This window comes from Eubalaena glacialis, chromosome 16 (genome assembly GCF_028564815.1).
Source record: "Eubalaena glacialis isolate mEubGla1 chromosome 16, mEubGla1.1.hap2.+ XY, whole genome shotgun sequence".
In the NCBI taxonomy this organism is placed as follows: domain Eukaryota; kingdom Metazoa; phylum Chordata; class Mammalia; order Artiodactyla; family Balaenidae; genus Eubalaena; species Eubalaena glacialis.
The window spans coordinates 79,692,047-79,716,723 of record NC_083731.1 but is presented as its reverse complement, the minus strand read 5'-3'; positions in this window follow the sequence as shown (position 1 = coordinate 79,716,723).

Below are 24,677 nucleotides of genomic sequence, written 5' to 3'. Positions count from 1 at the left end.
TCCAGTTACAGGAGTAACAAGTTCTGGCGATATACAGTGTGGTGAATACAGCTAGTAATACTGTATTATATACATGAAAGTTGCTATGGGAGTAGATCTTAAATGTTCTCACCACAAAAAAGAAGTAATTATGTGATGGGATGGAGGTGTTAGCTAATGCTATTGTGGTGATCATTTTGCAGCATATAATTGAATCAAATCAACACATTTTAAACCTTAAACTTACTCAATGTTACATGTCTATTATATCTCAATAAAGCTGGAAAAATATGAATGCATTGTTGAAACTAGTCAAATTATTCTGGAATGTATAAAGAAAAATTTACTATTCACTGCCCCCATCCATTCCCATCCCCACTCCTGACCTGAGGTACCCAGTGTTAATAACACATCTTTCCATAGCTTTGTATTGCTCCTACAAACACACACACACACACACACACATTAATGTAAATATACATTCAGATGGACAAATGGGATGTTGCTCTTCTTTTTGCTCTTGCTTACTCTGTTGCTTTTATCAAAATTGGATTATATTATACACATTCTTTTACAGCTGTCTTTTCTTACACAATACAGAATAGATATTATTTTAAATAACTAAATAATAATCTATAGAATGGATGCACTATATTCATTTGAAATTCTCATTAACACATTAAGATTATTGCCAATTTCTATTCCACTATAAATAATTCTGCAGTAAATAGCCTTGTACATACATCTTTTATGCACTGGGACTCTTATTCCTACAGCATATGTTCCCAGAAATGCGACCGCAGTTCAGAGGGCATGTACCATGGAGGAGGATCTGCCAGGAAGCTAAAGAAGCTTCAGCTTCAAAACCCTGGTTGCACAGAGCTCTTAAATGATCCTAAACTTAATTTTTTAATTGTAATTTTTTTTTTAAAGAATAATGAAAACAGACTAAAATGAATGAAGCTAATAAAATTTAAGCTTTGGGCCCCGTGAAACCCAGAACCTCGCTAGGTATTATGCTGGGTTGGTCAAAAAGTTCATTCAGGTTTTTTCGTTCAGAATGAACAGAAATTTTTAGTCAACCCAATATATTTATTTGTAACAAATACTGACAGACTATTTTCCCAAAATATAGTAGCAATTCACGAATCCACCAACAAGGTAGGGCAGAGCCCAATGGCTCGCATATTTGACAGCACTTGATGTTATTGTATTTCAACCTTCTTGCCAATTTGACGGGTAAGCATATGGTATCTTATTCTTTTACTGTATATTCCCTTTACTTCTATAAGTTTAAGCATTTGCCATATGTTTATTGACCATTTAGATTTCTTCTGTGAATTTTATAGCTATACTTCCACTAGATTTTAATCTTTTCCTCATCAGTTTATAGAATCTCTTCATATGGTGTGATTCCTCCATTCAAACAAGATTGGGCATTTACTATATCCAGGGCACTTCTGTGGGCTGGGGATAGAGCAGTGAACAAAATCCCTGACTTCACAGAATTTACTTCCTAGTCAAGAGACAAACTAAAAGCAAGTAATCAAGAGTAAGAGTAGTACATCAAAGTGCTATCGAGAAAATAAAGCAGTGAAAATGAAGTCCAAGTGGGAGGGGATCGATCTTTTGTGTAGGGTTTTCAGGGAAGGCCACACTGATAACAGGACACAAAAGGCCTTCAGATGGAGCGACGGGAATATCTGTGGGAAGAGCATGGGCAGAGGGCCCTGAGCCGGCAGAGGCTTGATGTATCCATGGAACAGCTAGGCGGCCAGTGTGGCTGGGGCCAAGGGAACAAGGGCAGGGCCCGGAGAGGCAGGTGACAAAGGCAGGAAGAAGCTGCCAGACAATGCTGACCTCCTCAGTCACAGTAGTGACATTGGCTGTTACTCAGCAAAATCGTGAACCAGTGAAGGTTTTCATCAAAAGAATGTCATGATTTAATTATAAAGATCTCTCTGCTGCTGGAGAGCAAATACACTGGATACCCTGTTCTCTATCACATCTATACCCACTGCAAATAGTTTCCCCAGTCTATTGTTTGTCCTATGAATTTATGCTAGCTTCAACTGAGTATTAAAACAATGAAAACGTTATCTAATTAGATGTGTTTTTATTTCTTCTTGTCTTGCTTAGAAAAGACTCTCCAAAATGAAAATTGTAGAAAATTCTGAATTTTAATATTTTTGAATATCTTTTCCATTATTTAAGGTAAAGATACAAGTGTTAGAGATTCAAAATCTGATCTGACACCGCAAAATATTATCCCCTTCCTCTATGTCAGATGGTCTGGAATCACACTTAGGTACAAATTTAACTCTTCTCTTTGTTTAATTGTTTGGACCTTCTGGGATGCAAAACTATTTTATTTTAGGAAAGGAAAATAGAAAATAAGAAATCTCTGACTCAGCACTAAATGTGTATGAGGATAAAATCTTGCATATAAGAATAAGAATTTCTTCTCATTTCAGGACTGTGCATGAATATATAAATATATCAAAACTCATGCTTTTTAAGAGATTAAGTTGTCTATAGGTACTATAAAAAGTGACTTAAAAGCAATACTAACATTTGGAGAAACAGGAAGGAAAAGCTTGTTTATCATATGAACAACAAAAGTAAAAAATTTCTTAACACTGGATTCTGTAGTTACTCTTTTAATTATGTAAATAAATTTGACTTTGTATTGACAGTATTAAAATTAATGCTTCAATAATTCAAAAAGAGTCATGTACCACAATGTTCACTGCAGCTCTATTTACAATAGCTAGGACATGGAAGCAACCTAAGTGTCCATTGACAGATGAATGGATAAAGAAGATGTGGCACATATATACAATGGAATATTACTCAGCCATAAAAAGAAATGAAATTGAGTTATTTGTAGTGAGGTGGATGGACCTAGATTCTGTCATACAGAGTGAAGTAAGTCAGAAAGAGAAAAACAAATACACATATTTGTTTATATATGCTAACACATATATATGGAATCTAAAAAAGGAAAAAAAAAAAAGGTTCTGAAGAACCTAGGGGCAGGAGAGGAATAAAGACGCAGACGTAGAGGATGGACTTGAGGACACGGGGAGGGGGAAGGGTAAGCTGGGACGAAGTGAGAGAGTGGCACTGACCTATATACACTACCAAATGTAAAACCGATAGCTAGTGGGAAGCAGCCGCATAGCACAGGGAGATCAGCTCAGTGCTTTGTGTCCACTTAGGGGGTGGGATACAGAGGGTGGGAGGGAGACACAAGAGGGAGGAGATATGGGGATATATGTATATGTATAGCTGATTCACTTTGTTATAAAGCAGAAACTAACACACCATTGTAAAGCAATTATACTCCAATAAAGATGTTAAAAAGAATTAATGCTTCAATATGAATCTGAAATTTTCATATAAATACTGAATATATAGAGCTGAAGTCATAACAAATATGATTATAGGATTGATTATTCTGATTTATTTATTCAAAAAATGTATGAATATAAGAAAATTAGACAACTCCTATTATTTTGCATTTCACGGATCTATTTTTTTTTTTTTAACATACACACAATGTGCTAAAACTTTGGCTATAGGACTTACTAATTTCAGTATGACCCAGTTCTTCTAGGTTCATGTAGACAGAGTCTAAATCATACTAGATACAGTATTAGATGTAACTATGGTCAATGTCCATACTAACAGAGGGGAACAATGGCCTGGATCATAAAATGAAGCATGTAATACCCTGCTCTCTCAATTGTCTGAGGTTGAATGGAGATGACAGCTGTCAAGTGAAATAGGGGAGTAGGTAGGATGTGCACCAGCCCTCCCTTCCCTGGGCTGAATATTCTCCTTCTGAATAGCTCCTGGACACATCCAAATTGAAATTTCTACACCATTGCTCTCTTTTGTTTCATTTTCTTTTCAGCTCCATCTTCCATACACCGCTGCTTCTGCCAATGATCTTTGGTTGCCTGCTCAAGGGATGTCAGAACCGTACCATCACCCGAGGGGGTGCTATTAGGGGAACAGCAGAGTGAACTGTGGCCTCTGCCACCACAAAAAGTCTGAATGAAAAATTATGGCGAAAGGTGATCACTCTTCCTTCCAATCATGGCTTATGGGGCAAACTATGAAAGACGCTTAGCACCAGAAGTTTCATAAATGCCCACAGGTGTATTCTTGCTTTCTTACAGAGCTGTGGTCTGCTCTTGAGCTGACTGCTTATTAGTGCTCACCCCAGAAACACACAAGTGTGTCCTTCTATAGTGAAGCCCTGAGGCCACTTGGATTCACTTTCTTTCTCCTTGTCATGGGGTCAGGACTCAGTCTGCTTTTCTCTTCGCTTTGTAACTGACACTGGGCAGCCATACACACACACACACACACACTGTTCAGGCAATGCAAAGAGCTAAAGTTTCTGCAGCTTCCTCCCTCTTTGCAGCCTCAAAGTCAACCACACAGGCCCTTTCTGTTTTCAGACTTGTATTGTAATTGCTTTAGAAAAACAATCATTGAGAAATCAGTAATGACACAGACTCTTACAAAATGTTTACCCTCTTGGTACCCAAGTTGTTGCCTGCTCCCATTCTATCACAAAAGCTGAAAAGCCAGATCATCTCCATCTCTCTGCTCTTACATTTGAGCTCCCTGAATGCTCCTCTGTATGTTTTCAGGTAAAGCTATCCTTTTTTCCAGGATCTTCTTCCAAGATCTTCTCTTATTCCTTGTAGGCAAAAATCAACCTCCTCTGACCCACACAGGAAATATACTTTCATACATCTCACACCCTCCCTGAGCTCTAACTGGGAGGGGAGAAAAAGTCACCAGATTAAATCATAGTGTAATTTTTAAAAAATGTTCTTTGATATACGTATCTTTGATATATATCTTAGTCGCATATTTTGGAGAAATAAGAAAAATAAACTTGGCGTGTTTTGTTCATAATCAGACTCAAGAAACTACCCTGATGGGGTAGAGGAGACCCGAAAGAAAACTCCAGCTGCTTGGCAGTACCTGAGGTAGTTGGGCCATGGGAGGGAGTGGGTTGGACAGGGGGCTCAGGCTGCCTGGCAAAGCTGCAATCATCAAGTGGGAGGTGGCGATTTGCCTCCAGGGTCATCCTCCTAAGTAAAGTCCCCGCTCTGCCCGAGGAAGAAGCCACCTCTGGCAGAGGCTGCATATCACCAGGGCTGACAGGCTAGGGGGTGGTGTGATCCACAGTCAGATCAGAAAAGGCTGCTTTGGCATGGGAGCCCCCCATACCACCACCCATCTGCTCATATCTAGCAGGCATGCTTCTCCCCAGTTCTGAAGACAAACCACAGCCGGGGCCTGGGAATCCAGAGGAATTGATGTCTGTCTCTGGCATTTCCTTGCCAATTTCTACTCTATCTTTCCCTTTGGAAAATCCTTATTTTAAAAGGGATGGGAGAATTTATTTTAAAAGTTCCATAGGTCACTCAATAATAAAAATGAATAATAGTATCTAGCATTTATTGAGTACTTGCTACTTGTCAGGTTGTTCTAAGTGTTTTACAAATATCAATGTGACATAATTCTCCAGAAACCCTAATAGGTGGTTACTATTATCATTCCCATATATATAGATGGGATGAGGTATTTCGCTCAAACTGCAGAATTTCTCCCTCCTCCCCAATCACCTTCATTCCTTCCTTCAGATAGCAAACATATATGAAGTATCTACAAGGTATGAGGTCATATTCTAAGCAGTGGAGCAACAGAGATAAAAGACAGTCTCTACCCTCAAGTAGCTGACAACCTAACAGGGGTTTACTGATAAAAACAAATTTTAAATTTTTTGAATTTATTGTAATAGATGAAAGTGTGTACGGGTGCTACGATAGAAAAAAGGAGGCTCACCCAACCAAGATGAGGGCAGGAGTTAGAATTAGGGGGTGTCGGGTAAGTCATGGAAGATTTCCCGGAGAAGGAGATAAAGGCTGCGCTAAGTCTTACAGGACGAAGTGCCCAGCATTAGGGTCTAGGCCAAGTGACACATGGCAAGCCAGAGAAATGAGCTGGGGACCATGTCACGAAAGACTCATGCATCATGCTAATAAACTGGGATTTTATTCTAAAATTAATGAGAATCCACAAAATAATTTTTATTATAAAGTATACACAACATAAAATTTATTATTTTAACCAGTTTTAAGTTCAGTGGCACAGTTCAGTTCAGTGGCAGTAAACACAGTCACACTGCGGTACAACCTTCAGCACCATCCATCTCTGAAACCTTCTTCAGCCTCCAACACTGAAACTCTCAACCCATTAAACAATAACTGCCCATTCCCCCACCTTCTATCCCCTGGAAACAAGCACCATTCTGCTTTCTGTTTCTATGAGTTTGACTACTCTAGGAACCTCATATAACTGGAATCACACAATATTTGTCCTTTTGTGACTGAAATTTCACTTAGCATAATGTCTTCAAGGCTCATCATGTTATAGTATATGCCAGAATTTCCTTCTTTTTTTAAGGTTGAATAATATTTCATTGTATGTACAATGTACATTGTATGTAGATATATACCACATTTTGTTTACCCATTCATCTGTCAAAGGACACTTGGCTTGTTTTCACCTTTTGGCTATTGTCAATTAAATGCTGCTATGAACATGAGTGTACAACAATCTGTTTGTGTCCTTGCTTTTAGTTCTTTGGGGTATATACCCAGAAGTGGAACTGCTGGATTAAATGGCAATTTTTATGCTTAATTTTTTGAGGAACCTCACACTATTTCTGACAGTGGCTAAAACGTTTTAAATTCTCACCAGCAATGCACAAGGGTTTCCAATTTCTCCACATCCTCACCAATATTCGATACTTTCTATTTTTTTATAATAGTGTTCCTAATGAGATAAAGAGGTATCTCATTGTGGTTTGGATTTGTATTTCCCTAATAACTATAATGGTGAGCATCTTTTCATGTGATTATTGCCATCTGTACATCTTCTTCGGAGAAATTTCTATTCAAGTCTTTTGCCCACTCAAAATGATTTTAAATACGGGGTGATATGATCTGATTTGTGTTTCAGAAAGAGGCCTCTGGTGCAGGAAGAACAGTGAGTCAGAGAGCGAGAGAGAGGCTGGAGGTCATCCAGGAGTGACACGATGGCCAGAACCGCACTGGGGTCAGGATGGCTTTGAGAGGATGGACCTGGGATGTGTAAAGAGGATAAGGTTAACAGGATTTAGCAGTGTGGTGAACAAAGGAGAGAGAGTAAAGGTTTGTGCTGCTACAGCTGGGCTGGAGGTGGTGGGTCGGGGAACTCTCCTTGCAAGGGCTTTGCCTCGTTCTGTGCAGCATCTGGTCAGAGCATCTAGAGTCTTCCCCTTCTTCTACCTCTGGATTCTCTTAGTTCTTTCTCCCTTCTCTTCCTACAAGATCCCCTTCCATTATCCTTCTCTCCTTCTCTTCATGTGGTCATGAACCCATGTCCTCATCTGGTCACAGCCCTGCTGCTTCTCGACACATCTATCTGTATCACCACTGCGTATTTCTTCAAATCTATGGTCGCCTCTTTTATGGCTGTTCAGGGGAAATAAGACCCTCATGTATTTCTGGATGGAGGAGTGAAGTAGGCAGAAGAAAACCAACAGCCCCGAGGCCACAACAGGAGAAAATGAGCACATGAGCATTTCTGTCTCTTTTGACTTCATAAATTCCAATTCCCTCTCCTTTAATGAATCAATAACATTTCTCATACTGTTATGTAATCATTGGCTTACTTATCTATCATCCTCTCAAAAAATTTTAAACTGAAACATTTATAAATATATATCATATGTATTATGTATAAGTGATAGAATGATATCAAATCCAATCTAAGCCATTGAGTGCCAAAATATATGCTGAAGCTATGAGAAAGACAAGATTCTGTATTTCTTCCTAACCCAAGCTTTTTAATTTTCCAAAAAAGAATTTTTAGCAGATATTTTAATAAATATAACCAAGGTATCAAAGACATAAAATAAATAGTAAGGAAAATGTAATGAGAAATGCTCAGGTTTTGTGGTAATTAACACTGAGGAAACGTGTTATAACCGCATTAATGCTTCTATATATGGCAGAACAGTACTAAATATTATGCTAAAATGACTCTTGCTTTTTAAACTTCTTTAGATTGTTGATTATTAGGTGGGGTCAAGAAAGTAATAAAAGAGACATATTTTATTAGAAAAGTATGCTTTTCATATGATATGGGTTATCATTATGAAATTAGCAACTTTTTGTCAGCAATTAAGATTTCATCAGAAGAAAAATAAGCTGAGACTTTTTTGGCTTTTCATAAAAATCTTAACAGAGCAAGCTTTTTCTTTCTCCTTCTCCTCTTTCCCCTCCTTCTCATCCTCCTCCTCCTCCTCCTCCTTCTTTTCTTTAGATTGAGATTTCTTTACTACACAGCAATAAAATCCAATGCCAAGTTCACTCACTCAGCCAATAAAAGCAGGTTTTAAAAACTAAAGATTTTGTACACTTGAATTTAGAAGTTGTTTCCCTATCTCTCATCCCCAGGAAATGATCTAACATCAAAATATGAGGAAACAACCTTTTGAGTTAATAATTGACAAGGTGTTATGCTGTGATTCTGGAAAAAATAATCAACCCTACCCTCAGAAAAGTGTGTGTTCTTTCTAGTAAATAAAGTTGCAAGCTGGTAGATGACAGTTTATGGGAAGAAAGAGTTGTTTCAAACCCTCCAGCAGGATTTTACACTGAATAAATGCGTTAAATAAAAATTGCAACTGTGAAATAAAATGCCACATAATGAACAGTACGCAAGTTTCCTTTATGCAGTTAAATCAGTAATAATAGGCAACAAGGCTGAAGTTGTATGTTTTAGCTTTAGATGCCAAACTCACCACCTGACCTCCAGTTTTACAAAAAAGAGTCCATTTGGGTTTTTTGTTTTCAGAAACCAATTCAGTTGCTACTTTTAGGAAAGAAAAATCTATTTCATGGTTAGTTTGGAATTAGGGGAGTTGACAGTCCCAGGACTCTATTTGTGATGCACCAGTGAGTACTAATACAGCTAACAGTGCAACACTACTCATTACAATTACTGATTTTGAAAAAGAAAAGCCTAAAATCAATAAGAAAAGAACTAAAATGCCAATTAAACAAATGGAAAAGGAACATGAATAACAACTCACAGAAGAAATGGAAAAGATCGATAGTAAATGAAAAAAATATTCACCTCCCAGTTCTAGCAACCAATATGAGAGCATTTTTGACTATTAAATCAGTAAATATGAAAAGAAATAATAATGCCTGAGTGTGGCAAGGTTCTTGGAAATATAAATTACTATTTTTGAAAACCATTTGAGATATATATATATATATGTGTATATACACACATACACACACATAGTCTTTAAAAATGCATCCACTCCAGGCCCATAATGCCCTTGCTAGGAAACCAACCTAAAGAAATAGAAAATTGAACTAAGATATACTTACTAGTAGCATAAACAATCAGGTTTTAGAAAATGAAAATAGCCTAAATGTCCAAAAATAATGGAAAGCTCAAATTAATTGTGGTTTATATGTGCAGAGAGACCTCATTTTACTGCACTTTGCTTTACTGAACTTCACAGATATCGTGTTTCTTACAAATTGAAGGTTTGTGGCCACCCAACGTCGAACAAGTCTGTCAGTGCCATTTTCTCAACAGCATTTGCTCACTCTATGTCTCCAGGTCACATTTTGGTAATTCTCACATATTTCAAACTTTTTCATTATTATTATATGTATTTGTCATGGTGATCTCTGATCAGTGATCTTTGATGCTACTATTGTAATTGTTTTGGGGCACTATGAAGTGTGACCATACAAGGTGGTGAACTTCCCAGCCCCACCCATCATCAGGCCAGTAGCAATCATGCACCACTGGGCCACAGAGCCAGCCATACAGGGAGCCTGCCCAAAAACCAGTGGGCCTCCAGCCACTGCACAAGGCAGGGCCTCACAGCCAACTGGAACAGGAAACATCCCTGCCTACCAGTGAATCCAGAGCAGTCAACCCTGCCACAGCAAAGGGCCCACACAGCCCACATAGGGGCACCCCTAGAGCATATAGCTCTGGTGGCCAGAGGGGAGCATGTTGCTGGGCCACAGAAGACGCCACCTGTATAACACTGCTTCTCCAAGATTAGGAGATGTAAGTGATCTACATGATACATAGAAATAAATACAGAGAATTGGGCAAAATGAGAAGACAGAGGGATATGCTCCAAATGAAGGAACAAGACAAAACCTCAGAAAAAGAACTGACAGAAAAAAATTTTTTAGAAGGAATCAATAGTAAATGAGATTATACTGAGGAACTGATCAGCAAACTGGAAGAAAGGACAGTTGAAATCACCCAAGCTGAACAGAAAAAGAAAAAAAAAAAAATTTCAATAAGGATAGTTTAAGTGACTTCTGGGACAACATCAAGCTTACTAACATTCTCATTATAGGAGTCCCAAAAGGAGAAGAGAGAGAGAAAGGGCAGAAAAATTATTTGAATAAATAATAGCTGAAAAATTCCCTAACCTGGGGAAGGAAACAGATATCCACTTTCAGAAATCACAGAGAGTCCCAAACAAGAGGTCCACACCAAGACACATTATGATTAAAATGGCAAAAAATAAAGAGAGAATCTTAAAATAAACAGAGAAAAGCAACTAGTTCCATACTGGGAATTTCCATAAGACTATCAGCTGACTTTTAAGGAAAGATGCCATCTCCATAACATAAAAGTGCAAGGTGAAGTAGCACGTGATGATGTAGAAGTCGTAGCAAGTTATCCAGAAGATCTAGCATTAATGAAGGAGGCTACACTAAACAATAGATTTTCAATGTAGGTGAAACAGCCTTATATTGGAAGAAGATGCCACCTAGGAATTTCATAGGTAGAGAGGAGAAGTCAGTGCCTGGCTTCAAAAGACAGGCTGACTCTCCTGTTAAGGGCTAATGCAATTGGTGACTTTAAGTTGAATCCAATGCTCATTTACCACTCTGGAAAATCCTAGGGCCCTTAAGAATTAAGATAAATCAACTCTGCCTATGCTCTATAAATGGAGCAACAAAGCCTGGATGACAACACATTTGTCACATTTACACATTTACAACATATTTTAAGCCCACTGTTGAGACCTACTGCTCAGAAAAAAAAAATTTCCTTTCAAAATGTTACTGCTCATTGACAATGCATCTGGTCACCCAAGAGCTCTGATGGAGCTGGACAATGAGATTAATGTTATTTTTGTGGCTGCTAATACAACCTTCATTCTGTAGTCCATGGATCAAGGAGTCATTTTGACTTTCAAGTCTTATTATTTAAGAAATACATTTCATAAGGCTATGGCTGCCACAAATAGTGATTCCTCTGCTGGATCTGGGCAAAACCAATTGAAAACTTTCTGGAACGGATTTACCATTAAGAACATTTATGACTCATGAGAAGAGGTCAAAATATCAACAATAACAGGACTCTGGAAGAAGTTGATTCCAACCCTCATGGATGACTTTGAGGGATTCAAGACTTCAGTGGAGGAAGTAACTGCAGTTGTGGTGGAAATAGCAAGAGATCTAGAATTAGAAATGGAGCCTGAAGATGTGACTGAATTGCTACAATCTCATGATAAAACTTCCATGGTTGAGGAGTTGCTTCTTATGGATGAGCAAAGAAAGTGGATTCTTGAGGTAGAGTCTACTGGTGAAGATGCCGGGAAGGTTATTGAAATGACAACAAAAGATTTAGAATATTGCATAAACTTAGCTGATAAAGCAGCAGCAGAGTTGAGAGGATCAACTCCAATTTTGAAAGAAGTTCTACTGTGGGTAAAATGCTATCAAACAACATTGCATGCTATAGAGAAACTGTTTGTGAAAGGAAGAGTCAATCCATGTGGCAAACATCACTGCTGTCCTCAGCAATCACCACCCTGATCAGTCAGCAGCCATCAACATTGAGGTAAGACCCTCCACCAGCAAAAATTACAACTTGCTATAGGCTCAGTTGATAATTAGCAATAAAGTATTTTTAAATTAAGGCATGTACATTGTTTTCTTAGACATAATACTATTGCGCATATAATAGACTACAGTATAGTGTAAACATAACTTTTATATGCACTAAGAAACCCAAAAATTTATGTGACACACTTTATTACACTATTCACTTTATTACTGTGGTCTGGAACTAAACCAGCAATATTTCTAAGGTATGCCTGTACCATGGAATATCATTCTACTATTAAAAGTTGTGCTGATGAAATGGGGAAATGCTCATGGCACAATGTTAGGTAAAAACAAGGATATACAATTATTAATTAATCTAATTCTAATTTTGTAAAATATGTATACCCATATTCAGAAACATATATATCCATATATGCAAAAATAATCCTGACTTCATAAACATTAAGATTCTTATGCATATGCAGGGATAATAAAAAGAATGAAAAAACACATCAAAATTGTAATCAAAGATATCTGGTTATGTAGATAAAAGAAAAAGAATAGGAAATAAATATATCAAAATTGAATCAAAGGTGATTTTACTTCTTTATTATTTTGGTATCTTTCTGTGTTTTCCAATATTCCTGTAGTAAGAAATGTATCTATTGGGATTTATTTGACTGCAGCTCAACCCAAGTAACTTGAGAAATAAAGGAAATGTATTGGTTTCCATGATACAAAGTTCTGGGATAGGCATTGCCTCAAGGGTGCTAAATACAGGGGCTCAAAGGAGTTTATCAGGATTCCATTTCTCTTCTCCTAAATTATACTTCCTGTGTTGACTCCATCTCAGAAAGACTCTCCCTTCGAGTCCCAGTTCTGGGGCTAAATATTTCCAGTTCAAGTCAACATGCCCAGCAAAACTCCTAAGATCAATTCTGATTGGTCTGCCTTGAATCATGTGCTCAAAATGATCCATTTGCATGTCAGGAGAAGACTAAGCACTTGATCAACTCAGGTCATGTGCTCTGTCCTAGACTCTCTGGGAGCCCTACCCAGACCAAATGGAATGAAAATTAGGAAAAGACAGTCCCAAATAAAAATCCAAGCTGCTGTCAAGAAAGGGAGTTAAAGGGACTTCCCTGGCAGTCCAATGGTTAAGACCCTGCACTCCCAGGGCAGGGCATGGGTTTGATCCCCGGTCGGGGAATTAGATCCCACCAGCCAAAAAAAAGAAAAAAGAAAAAAGAAAAAGAAGGGGAGTTAAACAACAACTGCTGAATACAGACATGTATTCCTTATATAAGGGGAAAATGCAACTCAATTTTTTTTTTTTCAAACGCAGTGCCACTTCTCTTTCCCATTAACTCTGAGTCCTTTCTCTTTTCTCAGCAGTAACATTTGTTAATCTCTTAACATCTTCACAGGATGGAACCGTTCAGTTTGCCAATGGCAAATGTATTGCTCATATACTTTATATGGGATATTTCTTGTGAATATTTAGAATGAGTGCCAAGATAAAAATCATGTTTCCTGTTAGAATTGAAGGTAAAATTAAAGTTTGTTGTTGTCAACACTTGACTCTATGCCTTTTTCTCCAATTGTTACATCAGGCCATTTATATAAAGTGACTCTATTATGTTGCATTGTTGTTTTGAAGTATCATTAGAGAGACAGGGAGAGACAAGGAGAGGGAGAATGATGCCAGGCTATTGGTTTCATCTCACTTAATAGTACTATGTCTTATTCAGTAACCTCGGCAACGTTTGCCAATTTGGTAACATAACTTCCACTAGATTGAATTTGGAAATTATTTTAAATATATTCTTCTAATTTATTCATTGCTCATTTTTCAGTAGCAGTATTTTTTGAAATGCAAGGCAGACTTTTCTTTGCAAGCCTTTTTTCACTTACCTAAGTGAATGATTTTGGTGGGCACAAATTTACTCTGCCTCATGAAGACAATTTATTCTTGAAAAACCACCTGTTACGTGAATTCTCATAAGTAAAAAACATAATAACCATTAACTTTTATGAACACCGATTTACGCTAAGACAATGCCAAAGCCTATTAAAATCAGTTCAATTACTTCAACAGTCACATTAGTTAAACAACCTAATAAGCCCTTTTTGCTTCATTAATTATACCAAATTATGGCTGTTCACCTGTTCTCATTAAGTTCTTTTAGAGCTATTATGTAATATATCCTTAATATTATTCTTGCAAACAAAACACATTGGATACTCACTATTTAAATAGTTTAGTCTTTATTACAAAAAAATAATAATGTCCAAAAAATTACTGAAAATAAGGGCAAATTATTTCACACTTACCAAATAATTTGACATCCTTAAAGCATGAGATTATCATTGCTGTAAACTACAAAACACTAGGCCTCTGGGAGAACTTAATGCATCACTCCATCAAATGAGTGAACAAGGTGCTTCTCGTCTGGCAAAGTTCAGCTGCCCATGTGACATCTGAAATCCAAATCTGTGCTTATAAGTGCAAAGAGATGCTCTGTAAGCTAAAGCTTTGAAAACAATAAAATTCATGCCACTTGACTCCATGCTACCAACCCAATACCTCAGGGCAATTTTAGATTGCTTACATGACAATCACACCAAGCTATGAGCATTATCAGCATCTTCTGAAATAGTGTTTTTTTTGTTTGTTTCATTTGCCTGAACTAGTGGAAGATATTTGTTTTCAATCACTCAACAAAGTATCTCTATTTCCCGCCCCATTGTTTAATCAATGAACACACATTAACAACACACCATCAGAATCATTACTCTGTCTGGGAAACCTGCTGAATTTGAACGCCTGTGAGGGCAACCACCACGAGCACCCACCTTCACTGGAGCCGTGACAGCAAACCACCTGTTACCTCACCTATACCTTCCAGTCTCTTTCTTCGCAACTGCCAGTGAGTTGTTACTCCTCTGCCCAGCTTTATTGCTAAGGACGCTATCCTGAGAAAACACAGCCCAAGGACAAAGAACAGCTCTAAAACCGTAGTATCACCAACAACGCTTGGATCTTTTCTCCCTTTTAAAAGAAAGTACAGAATAGGAAATGAGCTTTAGCCTTTACTTTTACCTTGTCTTGAGAGAAGTTCAATAAAGAGCTGAAAATGAAGCATGCTTTAGCTTTTAAAGGTATTGATGAAATGGGAGGGAGGGTGTTCTTCAAACACTGTAGAAGCCTCTTCAGCCATACTGATAATATTTTAAAGAAATGGCCCATAATAGCATTAAGCATTCCATGTTTTGTTCAGCCCATCTACAGCGCGTCAACAGGCTTTTTGTAAAATTGTGTGAATACTTTGAGCTGAGATCTGTAGCCTTAGCCTTCGCAAGATGATATCTACAGGTTGTCATGGTAACTTACAGGGCACCATCTTTAAAAACATTAAATTCTGAGGAAAAATACACACAGAGAAATTTCCGCCCTAAAAGCTATTCCCTCAGAAAAATTGTCTATTAGCCTGCATATCTCTGTTCTTTTAAAGCTTTGCTTTGATTTTTATTTTCATTCCACTGTTCAATGAATACAGAACTCCGAAACAAGTGAAAAAAAAAAAAGAGTTTGAAGTCTTTTGCTATAGATTTTTCATGATAAGTTCTACATTAGTTTTAAACTAATAAGCACCGGTCCCACCACCCCACATTTTTTCCTTTCAATTGATTTTTTTATGTGCATTTTCCCCTTTTATCAATAGACACAATTTTTGTTTTTTTCCTCTTAATATTGCCCTGTAGCCAATATTAAAGTGAGGGATTTCTCCCTTACTTTGAAATTGCAAGTTCGAGATGCCAATCCATTTGTCGATAGTTTGGAGACATAGTGACTTCCCCTCTCTCCTATAGCACTTATTTTTGTGTGCCAGTCATGTAGGATTTAGTAGGTTTGACCTTGAATCTTTAGTTACCTTCACATTATCATTTGCTAACCCTCCAGCTGGATTATAAGCTATTAGAAGACAGGGAGGGTACTATAAGCTCTTTGCATCTCTGGAGTTAGAAGCACTACACACAGGGGCATAGTAAATATTCTATGACTCAGAACCCAACTTTAAGGATAATGGCACTAAAAGGACTTCAGGGATCATCAAATCTACCCCCTTCTTTTCATAAATTAGGAGAGTGAAACAAAGAGAGGTAAATATTTTAGCCCAGTGTTATGTCTAGTTTGAAGTATTATTTTGAGGTCAGCAAAGAGGGTTCTAATTCCCATGCTGTCAGTATGGGGAAAGCAGAAGGGAAGAAAACTAAGATTCTTTATTCACAAAACAGAACAGCTAATAGCCATTCCTGGTTTACATACCTCATTAGGTTGTTGTTTTGAGGTTGCCATTCAATAATCCTCTGTAGCAGAGGGAATGTGTTAAGCATTGTTCAAATACGAAGCATCATCAAGAGAAGGGTAAAGCTCATGAGCTCAAATAAAGCTTACGAGGAAAGATGAATGGAAAAAGTAACGAAAATAATTGTTGGTAAATTGAGCATTGTCTCATTCTTAATTCACAGGCAATTTCACACCATAAAAGTGACTGCATCTGGAAAACTAATAGTAGGGAAAATTCTAATCCATGGGCTTGAGAGAGAAATTGGGATGAAAAAATAACCAGCATAAGGGAATGGGCTAATCAGAAATCTAGAATAGACAAAGAAATATAGGGCAGATTCTCCTTCTTCTCTGAATTTCTTTGCAGTTAATCCTTGATGGAAGCTGTACCGGGGAGAATCCCATGTGTGTTTATGTGCCAGGAAGATTCTTGTGTTCTATATTAGTTCATTTGTATCTGTTCCAGAAACAATGGAAGGTAATGATTAAAGGGAGGGCCACACAAGTAATTAGGGAAGGACCTAATAAAAACATGTAGAGATTACAATGGTATGTGCGTGTGATTTAAATTCCTAGTATATTGATTAAAAGGAAAGTTGACCAGTAACAATTTACAGGTACATAAGGCCCTTACAACTTACATTTCTCAATGAATATCCTCCACAAGTCTCAGAGGTTAGAAGAACAGATGTTCTCCTTCCTAGTTATTGATGAGGCTTAGTGTAGCTAAGTGATTTATACAAGGTCACCCACTAGGAAGTTCTGACACCAAATCCAAAGCTTAAATATTTTAGAGAAAGATCATGTTTTGCGTCTCCATTACTTTTGTGGGGCCCCTTCTAGACTATGTCAGTGCCTGAAGATTGCTTCATGAAGACTGGGCAGATGTGAAAAATGGAGATAAAATAGCTGTTTCATAATCAGTCAATAGGTGTGGGAAAGAGATCATATCTGACTAGTTAGAACTTGTACAAAGAAGACTGGACTTAAGGAGAAATGACTGTTACATCAAAGCCAAACAGTTTTAGTAGCCATTTTAATACTAATTTTACAAGAGCAATGGCCTCATTGACAAAGAGTGGGATATTTTAGGTAGTGGGCAGAAAGCTTAGGATTCAGTGGGGTTTCCTGGGTGGGGTTGGCAGGCTCAGAGTTTGAATCTGGAAAAAGGAGTTTTAATCAGGTCTAATCAGTGTGATCAGAAGACAAATCCTCTTCATGTATTCATCCTTTCTCCTGGGCTGACCTTGAAGTTTACAGTGCAGAGAACACTGGGTGCCTGTCCCTTTTGCAGGTTCATCTTTCTCTACTTATGTGAAGTGTCAGATGCTCCAAACTTTGGACTGTCCTTCTTCTCACTCTATGTTCTCCCTCCTGGAAATCTGACCCATACCCTGTCAGCAGTTATACATATATAAACAAGTAACTCCCAAATTTATACTTATAGGCTACATCCCTCCTCACAAAGTCAGACCCATGAAACAAACTGCCTACTTGAACTTTCCACGTACATGCCTCAAAGGAATCTCAATCACATTATGTCCAAAATCAATTGTGTGGTCTTCACCGTAAGGCCTGATCCTCTTCCAGTGTTCCCTGTCTCAATGAATGGCAACCCCCTCCTTCCACATGTACAAACCAGAGACCCAGAAGTCACCCTTGATGCCTCGTTTTTCCTCACTCCTATATCTGATTCATCACCGAGACCATTCCTCCTCAATCTGCACCACAACCCTTCTGGTCCAAGGTCCAAGTCCATCTCTCACCTGGACTCCCAGCTTTTCTACATCGATTCTCAAAGCCAAATCAGGTCGTATGATACCCCAGCTCAAAGTACTCCTTTCACTGCCCAATGCTCTCTGGAAAAGTGTTTACACTGTTAAACGTGGCTGAAAGAGCCTGCATATTCCCCAACCTTCACATACACGATACCTTCAGCCTCATCTGCTCCATGGTCCACCCTTGTTCTCTCCATTTGCCTCTTCTCAAATGTCCTCCACCTCAGGGACTTTGCACACACTAGTTCCTATACCTGGAAAGTATTCCCTCCCTTCCTTGTCTACTCAACACCTAGTCATCCTTCAGATCTCAACGAAGCCCTCCCTGACCGCCCAAGCTAGATCAAACCCATTTATTACAGGCTCTCTTAACACTACGTAGCTATTTTTCAATTGCAATTACATATTTATTTGCATTTTCATTACATCAATATCTGTCTCCCCATCTAGCTGATAAGCTACATGACAGCAGAGCTTATGTCTTTTTAGCTCACCATTCTCTATTTAGCACCAGCGTCTAGTAGTGCTTAATAAATATTTTTTTAATATCTAACTGACTGCCTGATCAACCAACCAACTGAATGAATGTATGAATGAATAAATGAATGTCATGGATGTATTCGGTTTCTGTAACTTGCTAGATTCCTAAAATATTAGAATCTTTATACGGAGGCAAGTCTTGACTCAGGGTTTGCCTTAAATCTTACCTTCTCCATGAGACCTACCCAATCATAGTATTTAAAGCTGTGATCTGTTAGCATGCCACCCGCCAGCACTTCCTAAGTCCTATGCCTAGCTCTATTTTTTCTTTTCTCTGTAGCATTTATCACCTTATAACACACTACATAATTTTGCTTATTTATAATTGTTCTGTGTTTTCTTAGATTCTATATTTGTCTATTTGGCATCCATTCACCATAGGGCCAATTATATTAATTATATTTTCTTATTTTCCGTATTCTTGTTGATCTGGCATTTGTGGCCTCACTGACTGGAGAGAGATTGCCAGGTTTAGCTAATTCTTAGAGATAATCAAGTCCTCGCCCAGCAGCATGTCTTCCATATGCAAACTAATCAACCCAGGGTTGGGTACCAGACAATGAGGGAAAGCCCCAAACCCCAAAGCCTGCTGGAATTATTCAAACTAGCCTATTCTAAACTGTTTACCTTGCCCTGCCTTGCCTTTCCCACAATAAAGGCTCTGTCTGGGCTTTCCCCTCACTCCGTTTCTGTCTGTCTCCTGAATGACACTGGTGCTCCCCGTGTGGCCCTGTGTGGCATGGTGTGGCCCCTCCGCTCAGGAAATGTGAGTTACCAAAATCTTCTTTCAATGGCATTAGCTTCTCCATGTCATCACTCAGTCACCTCCATAAATTAAAATCGCACAGTTACAATGTGACAATTATGTTATTATATATCATCTGGTACCCACCCTCCCCGATGGAAAGCAGACTTAATAAAGTCATGGACCTATGTATGTTTTGTTCCTGTTTTTGGTGCCTAGAGCAGTATCTGGCACATGGTAGAACTTCAATAAATATATGTTGAATGAATGAATGAGTGATTGAATGGATGCTTCTGGTCCCACTTATAACACAATATTATTCCAGGCTTTGAGCTTCCCTGGCACAAAAATTGCATCTTACTCCCTTTTGTATCACTAGGCGCTCTCTCAGTATTTGGTTAAAAGCTCAGTGACTGGTGTGATTCATGTAAACTAGCCCACTGTGTCGTGCTTAAGTTTTGCTGATCCCCAGAGCTCTCAAGTTCTGAGGCCACCAATGGTTCCTCTTCTCAGTGGCAAGGCATCCTCTTTCTTGCATCCTTTAAGGGGCTTCCTTCCCAACCACAAAGTGTATGATCTGTGACTGAGAGAGGTGAGGATGTGGTTCCAGCACCCTGCCCTGCCCCTAACCCTGGGTGCCCTTAAACAAGGGAATTAATCATTATGGAAGGCATCCAATACTATCTTTCTGAGTACACAAGTGTAGGAAAGGCAAATACAGAATTTAATGCCTTCAATACAGACTACTTTAGTACCCAACTAGTTGACTGCTCAAGATCTCTATGAGTTTTATGAGTTCACAGTCCCTCTTATGATTGCCAAACATGACTGCAATTTTTTCAGTCTCACTGCACTTCCCAGCTCTCCTTCTAAACAATAAGGCACAATTCAGCGCTACCTTTACCTTTGAGGTTTGTTGACATATGTCGAGCTGTGCAACACTTAATTGTTTAGATTTCATTGATTCGAATTCTTTTACAGTTGCTATATTCTTAAAACATGTTTGAAGCCCAACTCTTGTAAGCTCACTGCACAAATGTAGTCTTGGAATTCTGGCATTCTCTCCGTGTCTAGGAAGATTTTGCTCTGATGAAAATAGCTGATATTATTGAGCACTACATGCCTTATCTTATTTAATCCTTATAATAGGTAAGTGTAATTTTACAAATGAGGAAAAAAAGGTCCAGAGCAGTTAAGTCATTTCTCCTAGGTCACACAGCCAGTAACCCTGTACCCACATTACCCCTGTGGGTTGACTGAACTCAACTTAACTCTTACTCAAATCCATTCTCTTTCCTAATTGTATATTTCACAAACACATTATGTTTATGACACATACTAAACTCTCCTGAGCCACATATTGTTGGTTAGTGAGTATAATCATCCTTATTAAAGATCAGAAGACAGATGCAGATAGAGGCTACAATGACACTGGGGAAGCTGATGGCAAGAGGAAGGTTAAAACTCATGGCCTTGGGCTTCCCTGGTGGCGCAGTGGTTGAGAATCTGCCTGCCAATGCAGCGGACACGGGCTCAAGCCCTGGTCTGGGAAGATCCCACATGCCGCGGAGCAACTAGGCCCGTGAGCCACAACTACTGAGCCTGCGCGTCTGGAGCCTGTGCTCCGCAACAAGAGAGGCCACGATAGTGAGAGGCCCGCGCACCGCGATGAAGAGTGGTCCCCGCTCGCCGCAACTAGAGAAAGCCCTCGCACAGAAATGAAGACCCAACACACCCAAAAATAAATAAATAAATAAATAAATTTATAAACAAAACAAAACAAAAACTCATGGCCTTAGTATCCTGTTATTTTTATAAGTCCTTTGAGACTTCATATGTTCTATTTAATTTTTTAATTTCATGGAGGTGTTCAGGGCTGAAGGCAGACTCAGATTTCGCTCCTGGATAAAGGCAGTAGCTTAGATGGCAAATTACTTTATAGACATTTTAGAGCAGGTAGCAGCAGGCATGCTTGAGAATTCTAAATTTTGCCCATTAGTATGCCGAAATACCATCAGCTGCCTAAGTCATTTTCTAATAAACCAGGTCTTCATTACGTCCCAATTGCCCAAAGTGTGTTTGCCTTGTCAGACACCGATTTTTAAAAGCAGTGCAGTCTTGAGCCAGTTTAGCGAACATGGATTTCTCCCTCCCTATTCATTTGTAGGCCTACTCTCTGGTGCTCTATCTCTGTTTTCAATATATTTGAAAAAGCTTTTATTCCCTTTAATCCCTTCAGCTCTTTTTAGCACAGTCAGCAATTTTGCCGACCTTCTCTCTTTCCTCTTGGCTCCAACAGTTTGTTGTTTGCGCTTCCGCAGTTTATTGGCAGCATGTTTTTTGACAAGCCATCTTGAAATCTAACTGAATGTTTCTTGTTTTAAAATTTCTTTTTCAGAGGAACACTAGCTGGCTGGATCTCCACCACGGTCCTTTTCATTAACCTTCTACCTGCACTCATACTATAATATAAAATAAACATTTAAAATGTGCAAATTAATATATGTTGAATTAAATTAATTACAAGAAAATATTTTGAGAATATAGTAACACGTGGGGGAAAATGTTCTGCCACCAGAAGGTAATTCCTTAGACGTCAGTTCAAAGAAAGTATCATCACAATTTTCTAATAACTTTCCCGGGGCACACATATTTTACTTTAACTTCTAGTAAATTTCCTAAGTGTACAGGAATAAAAATATTATCAAAAAGTCAAAAATAAAAGAGAAAATATTTTGATATTCTGATATATCATCCTGATTCAAGCAAAGCAGAAAAGAAATAATTTTCTATTTGAATATCAAATTGAGTGTAAACGTAAACAATCGATATTTCCAAAACTGATGGTCATTAATAGTTAAGATAATATTATCTTTAAGAAATGCATTGGAGTTCTATTCTTTCATTCTTCGACTTAATTGTGATGCACCCCAGATTTTAACAGCCTTTTTAAAACTGAACGCAAGCCCCTATGTTTGATACCATAACCATCTCTTTAGCTTAAATACGTTTTGTTATCTCCCAGGATAGTCTGACTACATTATAAATAAGAAGTGAAGGACTAAAAAAATGGGAGAATCAAACTTCATTATTTTTGTTTTGGTATTTACTACTTACTCTATTAATGAATATTTGGAGCCCTTTTAAATATGAGTGCACTTGTTGCTGGTTAATCCAGAATAAAGGTACATAAAAATGAACCTGTAAAATCAGAATTTCCCTTTATTTTAATGTGTTTATTTAATAAACCTACTATATGGAAAATACACTTCATCCAGTGGAGATATAAACATTGCTTAGCTATTGCCAGAGGAATCTTTTAGAGCTAAATCGGGTTTTATTACTCTGCTCAAATATCCCCATGGTTTTACATCTCATTAGAGGGGGAAATCAAAGATGAAGAATCTGAGGCTTGTAGAAACTGACCTTAGACTGAACATTAAAGCTAGAAATGAAAACCTGCAATGGTTCCCTTCCACCCAGGTGTTCTTCCCATGCTCTACAAGGCCTGCATGATTCGGCTCCCTCCTGGACTTCCACTTCTACCCTCCCACCCCTGATTCTCTTTCAGCCACAGTGGGCCATTCTATCCTTCCTCAAAAACACCAGGCAGGCTCCTGCCTCAGGACTTCAATAATTCTTTTTGTCTTTGTTGGATGCTCTTTCCCCAGATTCCACATGTTCCACACCACATGGCTCAGTCTTCTCTCTCTCTCAAATATCAGGAAGATCCGCCCTGAAAATCCAACATAAAAGTATGTTCCCCACCCCACTGCCCCCTATCCACTTCAGCTTGCTTTATTTTCCCACATTGCATTTATCATCACCTCATATAGTATATCTATATATATATATGTGTGTGTTGACTTGTTCCCTGTCTATAACTTAAAGGTAAGCTCAGTGAGAACTTGACTGCCATGCTTGCCATTGTATCCTGAGAACCTAGAAGGGCCCCAGGCATATAAGAGGCATCCAGCAAATACTTACTGAACTAGTGAATGATGTTGTCCTCCCTGATCTCTGGAGTCAAATAAATTGTGAAGACATAGACATACAAGTAAAACAAGCATTTGACCAAATGAAGGGGAATGACAGAGACAAGTGTTGAACTTGTGCTCAACATGAAATTAGACAACTTTAAAGGTTGAAATTGAAATGCAGAAAGTGTCAGGAGTGTGGCTTATATTAGATTCCTACCTGAAAAATGGGGTCAGGAAAGGAGGCCAGATGCATGAGCCATCTAAAAATCTCTTGCCATCGAATGGTAAAGATGCTTTCAGCAGCACTCACTGCCACTGAGACAACCATAATTTCAAGCATGTTAGACATTTGCACTGGGAAATCCAGAAGGGCCTGAATGGATTTTTGCCAATCAGAAGACATCCATCTTTAAGATATTATAACTGAAGCAGAATTTTCTAGGCATCTTGCTAAGACAAATTTTCAGAGCAGCCTTTATAGACCCCTAAAAAGTCTATGTGTGGGAAGGACTAGGACTTGGCTATGCCTCTGGTGCTCGGGTTCCCAGGGCGAAAAGGAACAGCCAGAAATGCCACAGGCCCATTCAGCCTCTTTGTGCGGAATTAGAAAAAAGGCATCCCTTCCTCCTGGGGTTGATGAAGGCCTGTGCCCAGGTAATGTGTCCCTTGCCCAGTCCTCCTTACACAGGGGACAATTGTTTGTGGTGGCTGTGAGAGTAGCAGGATGCTTCGAGACAAACTGAGTTGCCTGCTGGCACTCAAGATTTTTACCCCAGGAGCCTTCCATGGCCTCCAGGGCTCCAGCTTTCTGAGTTCCCCAGCTGAAGGAAAGGACTCTAAAAGCAGCAAGGTCCTTCAACTTCCAGGTGAACATTTTGTCATGGCACCTGGTATGTGGGATCTTCACTTCCACTTCGTGCTGCCCCCACCTGTCTCCTGGCTCTTCACACATCTATCAGGAAGTCTCTGTGCAAACCAAGGCCACAGAGCATCGTGGCTAAACACACTATCATGCAGTCAGACAGGCATAGATTCAAGTGCCAGGTTGGCTCATATCATTGTGAAAATCTCTTAATTTCCATAAAGCTCCATTTCTTCATCTCTAAAATGGGAGTTAGTAAGAATATCTCAGAGGATTGTTTCAACTTTAAATTGTAAAATGTACTTATATAGTGGCTGGCAGATAATGCTTGTTATTATCATTGTCTGTTGGCTATTATTCTTAGCACTACGTTAGTATATTTGACCATAATTCATACTCAGAGTTGAAATCAAGAAAAAGTCTCAGATTTTTGCTCTGAAAAATGTAATTCCTCACCAGTGCAATATATCCTTAAA